General features: G+C 41.3%; 2 non-coding genes across 2 annotated transcripts; both read left to right on the plus strand.

The window, feature by feature from the left end:
* The first annotated feature begins 8,394 nt into the window (after nucleotides 1-8,394).
* On the plus strand, nucleotides 8,395-8,467 carry trnar-ccu (transfer RNA arginine (anticodon CCU)). Its single transcript has one exon. It is a non-coding gene; the product is annotated as a tRNA-Arg (tRNA).
* A 6-nt stretch (nucleotides 8,468-8,473) lies between these two features.
* trnam-cau (transfer RNA methionine (anticodon CAU)) lies at nucleotides 8,474-8,545 on the plus strand. Its single transcript has one exon. It is a non-coding gene; the product is annotated as a tRNA-Met (tRNA).
* Nucleotides 8,546-9,111: the final 566 nt, after the last annotated feature.

The following is a 9,111-nucleotide window of genomic DNA, read 5'->3' on the forward strand; positions in this document are numbered from 1 at the left end:
ATCTTTGACGCGTGCATTTTTACTGACAGTAGAAAAATGTCGTACCACTTTGAAACTTCCAAGTTAAACTCACCATTTTTCCACCAGTCGTCAGCATTGCTAACCTCTGCTTCAGAAAACATGACTCTCAGCTTTCTATTTGACCTATTGATGGATAATTCTGTTTTTCTTTCCAGTGTACTCGCCCACAGGGTCTTTCTTTACAGGTCATACACTTCGAAAATCGACATCTGATGGAGGCTTTAAAGACAAATTCACCTTCCAGCAGATGTAGGTTTTTAAGCTTAATTTCAGCATTCACTGGCTTTTGTGCTGCATAAAGCCAGAAATTATAGATTCAATTAGCACAACTGGACAAGAAAGGAAAAGAGGACAAGTTGAATAAAAATTTCAAATGTTACTGAACTTACTGTTCAGAGCAGCTTTGAATTAAAAAAAAAACCTAAACTAAAGGAGCTACAGTAAGGTTACCAGTGTCCTGGAGATGTACGCCCCCTCTGACAACCACCAGCTGGCTCCTTGGCACCCTCACTGACCTCATGATCTCCAGGTCTGAGCTCTGATGGTTCACCTACTACTGTACTTGTCAAGTTCACACGTTTCACACGTGTAGACCCTCCCTTATTACATACATGATCATTTCAGGGTCACAGGTACACCATCAGGGCACTAAGTCTTGTGCTTTCACTCTAATTTTCTCCAATAAAACCTGTTTCTGGAGCTTTTAAATTGCTGTAAAGATGGGTGATCAAACAATAGCTGGGAGGATTTTAACCTTTGCCAAAAGGTGTAAAGTACAATTGAAATCTAAGCAGATCAAAGACTAGGATGTTGTCCATAATTTGTTGTTTCCGAGTAAATCTCCCTAATCTATCATGGTAACATAACGCTGCTATCATCACAGCAGGAGGGAAGTGGGGAAAAAGAGATGAAGAACATTTCCATGTCCATAATTACAATATGCTATTGTGCACATTGTCAGAGGTTTTGGAAGATGGAGGGTGGAGGAAATGATCGCAATCATTATGCTATAGCTTGGATACAAAAGTATAATTTACAGCTGTGGTATAAATACAAGATTTAACTGCGAATTATTATGCACATTTAAGAGTACGACTCTCTGCGGTGGCTGATTGTCTTGCAGAGACGTGTCGGCTGCTCGACTTTTCTGCAGATGGTCTGGCTCAGATTTTTCAGTTAACTTCAAAATAATTACCTGTCACACAAATGCCCAAAAGGCCCCAGGGGCAGTTTAACACTCTCAGCACATATCATTTTTCTCTTAAGCCACCACACAGCGTTAAAATTAATGCTGCTGCCCAGACAACCTTTTGACCTCTGACCTTCCAATTGTCTTGTTGCTTTTCAAAGGGTAAACAGAGACAGAAGACGGCCTGTCTGTGAACCTAATGGTCTGTCTCTGTGTCTACGTATCTGACTGATGACCAGCTTACTGATGTGTTGTCGTTTGTTTCCATACAGTTTTTTGTTTTTTGTCAATTTTTGTTACAAAACTTCGGTCAGGACCACTTTAGGTTTAAATAAAACAATAGAAATAAAAAATAAAAGCCATTTAACCCAGTTTATATTTGACATAGTTTATATCTGGTGTTTGTGTTCAGCAGCAGCAGACTGCTGTGTGGAAGAGAGCAGCTGTCAGGGAGTGTGGGTTGCAGTGGGTTGCAAAGTGTCTCGCAGTCGCAGCAGCAAATTAAATATCTAGCTATTGTGAAGGGTGAATTTATGTGTGGTAGAGACAATAAATACAACCGGACCTCTTTTTTTGGGGGGGGGGGGTCCTTCAGAAGGCATTTCACTTCTCATCCAAATGGCTTGTTTACTTTTAAAGGTTGTTGTCACTTCCTAAGTGAGGCGAGGAAGGAAGTGATTGCGGTTTCATGTGGCTAAAATGAGCTTCCTCTAAAGGGTGTCAGAGCACTCAGTAGTCAGTTTAGGTATTTTTTGGGGGAGTTGACCAGGATAACTCCTGGACACCTCCTAGGTGAGGTGTTTTGTCCAGCTGGGAGGACAAAGACACATTAGAGTGATTATGTCTCTTGGTTGGCTTGGGAATGTTTTAGTGTCCGGAAGAGCTAGAGGAGGTGGGTGGGGAAAGCGACTCACAACTTGGACCTGGGTATGCAGCAAGAAGATGGATGGATGCCATCTTGGAGGTGTTCCTGAGGGTTGCTGGCCCACCTTGTCATCATGTGAGTTATTAAGGGTCTAGTAACTGGAAGGTCAGTGGTCTGATCCACTCCAGCCTGCATGTCAAAGTATTCTTAAGCAAGATATTAAACCCCAAGTTACCTCTCGACATATCCGCTGGAGTGTGAGTTTGTGAGTGTGAGGTTAAAAGTGTTCAGGCATAGAAAATATTGTGTAACTGAGTCTTTTAGTAAGAAAATTTAAATATATATGAATACCAGTCTACTGAGGGTCGCGTGGGCCAAGGTGTGAATGACTTTTGACTGTCACAGCTGACTGATAGTTGGCGTCACTGCTTCGCTTCAGTGAGGGTTCGGTATTTATTAAATCTGGGACTCCCCATTTGCTGAAGAAGCCTTTTTAATGAGAAGCGGTACTAGTTTTATTTTGTTGTATTTATCCGCGACGCCTTAAAGGCGGTCCGTGGCACAAAAAAGGTCGGGGACCACTGCTATACAATATATTGCTGTCATATATATTATATTCAGTATTTTGTATTACATACACTTTTGATAGTATTTTATACTGTACACACTATTTACAAATGGATAGTTATTCATTGACCCACCCTAAAGCCTATTTACTATCCTAGCTGTATTTTGGATGCTTTCATTATTTTACTTTGCGCACAGAAATAAAATAATTTCACAAAAACTTAAAGATAAAATACCAGGATCTTTGGGTCGTACGCATCTTCCTTCTTTCTCCAAACATAAACAAACAGATCCTTTTTAACCTCCTGACATCCACCAGTTACTTGCAACATAATTGGGGTTCAGGTCAAATGCATTCCCAGAAACTAGAAGACTCCCGCCCATTGTGGCCAGCTGTTTATTAGGCAGCTTGTTTTGTGGTCAATGTGTCAGAGCCATATAGACAGGTGGATGTTATATTAACCACAACCCTAAATTAGTCATCAACAACCTATTAGTTGCTAAAAGGATAGTAACTTCATCTATAGCCAAGCTGACACAGGGTAAGAGTAGAATTTAGGGGGATGTGTCCTTTTTCTAGTTTTCACTGCTGTACGTTTAACATGTAGCCAAAGAAGAAATTGTTTACGGCTCAGTTTTTCTGGCGATTATTGCTGCAGTGAAAGGAAAAGGAAATAAAAAGTAGAAGAACATAAAAAAAATGTTTAAATACATGAAAACAAATATGGGGGAATATATTTCACAGTTCAATGTGTCTGATGCTAAATGAAATATAGAGTAAGTGGGTGAGAACAAATGAAAAGTACAAACAAATAGCACTGGCAAAATCCAAGCACTAAAGAGCTGCAGCAGCGTAAGTACTCTCATTTCTTATTTTCAGAAATCTACACCACTTTCCTCCTCCGCCACCAAATTTTCACCAAATATAGCAACAAAATAATGTACAATAACACACTTGTAAGATGGTATGAGCTGCTGGAGTTCAGACATATATAGAGCCATGTTAATGGGGGGGGGGTATTACAGTTTATCAACCTGCCTGTGCATCTGCCAATCAAACCAGCTGTCTGTCAGCCTGTCAACAAGCAGAGATAAAGAGAGAAACTTGTTCTCAGAATAGAATCAGCTGTTCTCTGTACTGTCGGATGCTCCTGCTCTCCGGAGAAAGCGTTTCTCATCTGACATCTCCGTGGATAAGACCGAGATTTCCTATTGGGTGTAAGGGAGTGATGGAGTGAATGGCTCAATGAGAGGGACAAGGGGGGAGGCCTGAACAAAGCTTTGTCCACTCGCACCCTCTCTGTGGATCACAGTGTGACGACCCCACTTTCCCAGACTGTGAAAGTCACCCTCTGGTGTTTAGGTTAAAGAAATCCAGGAGAGGAAATTAATTTTGTCGTAACTCGTTTAACCTTTCAGCGTGCCCCTGGGTAGCCAGGAGGCAACGAGAAGTGAGGTTGGATGTGATAACAGCTATCTGGTGACTGCTTATGGTCTGCAGCTCGTCAGTCTTCAGCATCACAAAGACTGCTCAGAGGTCACTTGAGATACATTTAAAGGCTCTAACCCAGGATTTTATTCATAATTACGCCAAAATTAAAAGTACATTTGTGTCAGAGTCTCTTGGAAACTGGAATCAGTTTGACCAGTGCACTTCACAACATGATTATCATGCATACTTACATTAAAGTGACCACATTTTTTTTTGCAATTACACTTGGAAAAACAGTGATTTGAGGCTATAGTTGACCAGGTGCAACAAACTTGCAATCTTGTTGCCTTTGAAATGGTCGCTTTGAACACAAGGACCACTCGCAGTTAGCTGCCATCTACAACTTCGGCTTTGGCGCATCAAGTGTTAATAAAAAGTCCGTCTGCAATCAGTTTGGGTCAAGCTGGCAATCACATGCTGTCTGTTTGTGATAATACAGACATTGACTGTGAAAAATAGGCAAAAATTACAAATCTGATGCCATCTTTGCAAATCTACATACACAGAAATTCACATTAATGACTTAGATTCAACGTCCAGTCAGAACCTTATAGGTCTAACGGGATTTCATCCAAAATCAGTGACGTGTTTGCTGCAGGACGATGATTTAAAATGACATAGGTGCTCAGCAACCTTGCTTTAATATTTATAACAAGAATACAACCAACTGGCAAGCAGCTGCCAATCAACTGCAAAGACATGAATTCTGCTTGCATTTATAAATGAGGCGGTAATTATTTAACCTTCACCAATATGTCTGAGTAATTGCAGTCAGACAATTGTTACTTTTCTTAAAAGTAACAAGTACGTTACAGCATTTGGCAAAAGCCTAACAGTGGTCACCAAAATGATATTTTTCCTAGCTGAAAGGAAGTGCTGTCCTATTTTTACTCTTTTCTTCTAACAAAAAAACAAAAAACAGATTTACCCATAAAATGTAACAGTCTGCTTGTCTCAGCGATGAGAAGTACAGCCCCACATGCTTGCTAGAGTGACTGTAGATTATTCTTGGTTAACTCTACCCACCTTGGAAACAGTTGGCAACACTGGCTCCGATCCAGCAAGAGGAGAAATTCATACCATTTTTTCCCTGTCTTAACGTTTGTGGTTCTTTTTCTGTTTACTGCGGTAGTTATGATGATTTAAAGTGGAACCAACTTTAGTTTCATGTGAATAAGTGCATATAAAATCTGCACTGAGACTTTAGATGGGGCATATCAGCGCAAACACCTCATACTAGCTGTCAGCACGAGCACGGTGGTGGAGGGGTGATGATTTCGGCACCTTGCAGTCACTGACTCAGCCATGAACTCATCTGTATGCCAAATTACTCTAGAGTCAAATGTGAGACATCTGTCCAACAGATAAAGCTTTCACCAAACTGGGTCATGCAACAGGACAATGATCCCAAGCACAGCAGCAAATCTACAACAGAAGAACAAAAAAAGAAAAGAATCAAAGTGTTATTATGGCCCAGTCAAAGTCCAGATGTGGCACGGTAAGAGAGCTATGCATGAACAAATTCTCACAAACCTCACTGAACTGAAGCAGATTTATAAATCAGAATGGGCCAAAATTCCTCCACGACAAAACAAGAAACCAATAAAGTCACACAGAAAAAGATTATTTCAAGTTATTGCTCCCAAAAGTGTTTTTCTACAAGCTGCTTTTAGCTTCCAAAGGACTGGAAAAACTTTTTGTCACAGGACTGTAGAAAGCTCCAGATTAGTCGTCACTGATGTTTCTGAGCCCTGACACACAACAGTAGGTAAGCAAATACGATGCGATTGCTCCCATGAGCCGGTGCATCCATGCATCACGGCACACGGCATAAAGATAAATGTTTCCCGACGTCTTCACTCAGTTTCAACTTGTTGCCACATGTCAGCGGTGTCTTCCTGCCACTGGAAATGACTTCCTGTCTCTTATGGATTTATAGTCGCTTAGCAGATGTGAACATCTGGCTGCACAGGAGTTAGCAAGTGAATTTATGGGAGCGCATCTATAGCATTTGCAGCAGATTTTTATCCCTGTGTTTTGTTAGCGGGACATGAAAAGGAAAAAGCGGGAGTAAACAGAAAGAACTGATAGGATCCAGATTAAAAAGCCCGAGGTTGTTATAGGTAATGAACCTACACTGTGTGTGTGCAGCTATTGTCGCCTATAATTGCAGTGATGTTCTTCAGCAGCCGAGAAATGCCAAAGAGGACCGCTCAAACAAAAACACCTGCCTCGGCTGTCGTTTCGCTACAATATTTCCTTCCTGGCAATCCCCTGCCTCTCTGCCTTTCACACACTCCCCCCCTCCTCCTCCTGCCAAGGGTCCATGAGCGAATATTTTTGTATTTTTTTATAGAAAACAGAAGAAGACAGTTGGGAGACAAAAGGAGAAAGTGGTGACATTATGATGTGCCCGTGATGTTAATTAAAAGAGGAGAATGAGTCCATTCAGCAGCGTTTTACCGATCCCTGAACAATAACCTTTTGTGTTAAAGAGAAATGTGATCTATACCAACCCTGTAAGAGGTTTACATTAAACCCAGCAAGCTGTACAATGAAATGTCACTCTCCTGCCATCTCTGCAAGGATTCAGGCTCACGCAGTGACGTGTTTATGTGAGGTGAAGCGTTAACGCTGTGTTTCATTTTATTTCCTTTGCTTGTCACTTAAGCATTTTGTTATTGGTACTGTATATCACACCGCTCTATGTTTTCTTGTCATTTAGGTCTCCGTTATCCAATTCAGCTTTGTCTTTGCTTGTCATCTTTTTTGAAGGAGATGAAGAGGGGTCTTTTGTTTTTTAAATATAAAGGCCCTTAGGGTTTGTTTTATTTCATGTCAAGAAAATTTATATTTTTGATGTACTGTATCACTGAGCATGTAAATACTATAAGCCAATCAAGCGTTCGGATGCTGGTGGATGTCAGGCGTGCATTCTGTCAGTTTCTATCTTGTTGTCAGAGCCAGGATGAATGCATTAAGACGACTTCTGTACGCTGCTTTCATCAGATTCCTCTCTTTGAGACGTGTGGAGGTACAAAAAATACACCGAAAAGCTCATCAGCCCATAAACACATCAAGTCATTAAGAGAAGTCTCGAACTTCTTGGCATTGTTCGACCTTTTTTGGGAAAGCTTCCAGGGGGTGGAAATCTGTTTCCGCAGGCTCGGTAATGTTCAGATGTGGTGATTCAGAGGGACATGAAAGGTATTTCACTCGCTCATGCTGTTCATGAGTCCACTTGCCAGCGTGAGTGGGGGCATTATTTTGAAATATGAAAATTTCATGAATGAAAAGCTCTTGCACCACGGGGTGTACCTAAGGAAATGGCCTCTTACTCCTTATTATTTCACCATGTGGAGGAATTACTGGGCTTATGACTCCCACAAGATTGCTACGATACATTTAAAGACCAGGCTGCACATTTAACTGTTACAACAATCTGCTGCAGGCATATATGACTTTCTTAGAATGGCAGCAGGGAGACAATTTAGGTCAAGAGGACTACCACTTTGGTCCAAATGAAATAGTGTAAAGCTACACTGAATTCACACCAAAGCACATAAAAGGCGTCTCAAGTCCTGGATTTTTGTTGCTGCAAAAAACATTTGAGAAAAATAACTAATCTTATGAACTGCCTTGACATAGTGAAGAATATCTAAGGTATCCTTCACAGACTGCTTAGCGACCCCAATGCAACCTCGGGTTATGAGGATCAAAGCCGACTATAGATCGCCAGGTTGCAATTCTTATTGATGGAAACAACAGCTGCAGATCCATCATGTAAGTCTCTCATTCCACCACATACCAATGGTGTATTGGATTGAGATCTGGTGACTGTGAAGTCATTCTCATTGTCATGTTTAAGAAATTCGTTTGAGATGATCTTAGCTTTGTGACACGGCGTGTTATCAGAAGATGGTACACTGTGGTCATATAGGAATGGACATCGTCAGCAACAACACTGTTCATTGGTGTTTAACTAATGCTCCGTTGGTACTCAGCGGCCCAAAGTGTGCTAAGAATCAGAGCTGTTTTAATTAATTGTCACATGAAATCAGCAAGATGCTCCAAAGACTCTTTAAAGGCTTAATGTTTAATGTAATAGAGCCAGTGATCCAGATCTTAGTTACTTTCTAGTCCTTGGGTGGTTTCCTGTCCACAAACAACAGGAACATCTAAACACAGTGGAGCTCAGAGCACAGCTCAGGAGCTGAACCAACTGAACAATATGCAGTATGTTTGGATTCACTGCATGCAGCCCCAGTGGCCTAATGGATAAGGCACTGGCCTCCTAAGCCAGGGATTGTGGGTTCGAGTCCCATCTGGGGTGCCTTTCAGCAGAGTGGCGCAGCGGAAGCGTGCTGGGCCCATAACCCAGAGGTCGATGGATCGAAACCATCCTCTGCTAACACTTTTAGACAGCTGGTTGAACCCTGAGTAATGGGCCTCAAGTGTGCCGAGAAAATCATCACACCAACATAAACAGCACAATGGCTTCATGCTTTTTATGCCACCTCATGTTGTAGCCAATTTAGTTTACATGTCCACTGTTTTAATCGAGTACCCGAACAGTACTCGACCCATTAAGTGTGCATCTCTCTAGCTGACCATGCTTATTCTCCGCCCCTTACCTGTTTGATAGATGTAGGTACTTTTACACCTTTAACATCAATGAAATTTTTTTTATCAATTAGGTGGATTGGCCCCACCGGACGAATCACAGTGATTAATAATTCTGATTAGATGCCGATATTGTGATTAACAACATTTTTTCCTCTATCATTTAAAAGATTTTCACTTTTCAGATGAAACATCTCAACCTCCACGAGACAACTTGTTTTTTTGTTGTTCTTTTTTCTTGAGGATTAAGTTTCCATCAGTCACTCTTGGTGACTTTGGATTCACATTTCTGTGGCGTTTCATGTTGTCACAACTTTTCACTCTGTTCTCTTTGTGGCGCTTTATTATTGCGGT

The sequence above is a fragment of the Pundamilia nyererei genome, unplaced genomic scaffold (genome assembly GCF_000239375.1).
Source record: "Pundamilia nyererei isolate P.nyererei 1_Seehausen unplaced genomic scaffold, PunNye1.0 scaffold00118, whole genome shotgun sequence".
In the NCBI taxonomy this organism is placed as follows: domain Eukaryota; kingdom Metazoa; phylum Chordata; class Actinopteri; order Cichliformes; family Cichlidae; genus Pundamilia; species Pundamilia nyererei.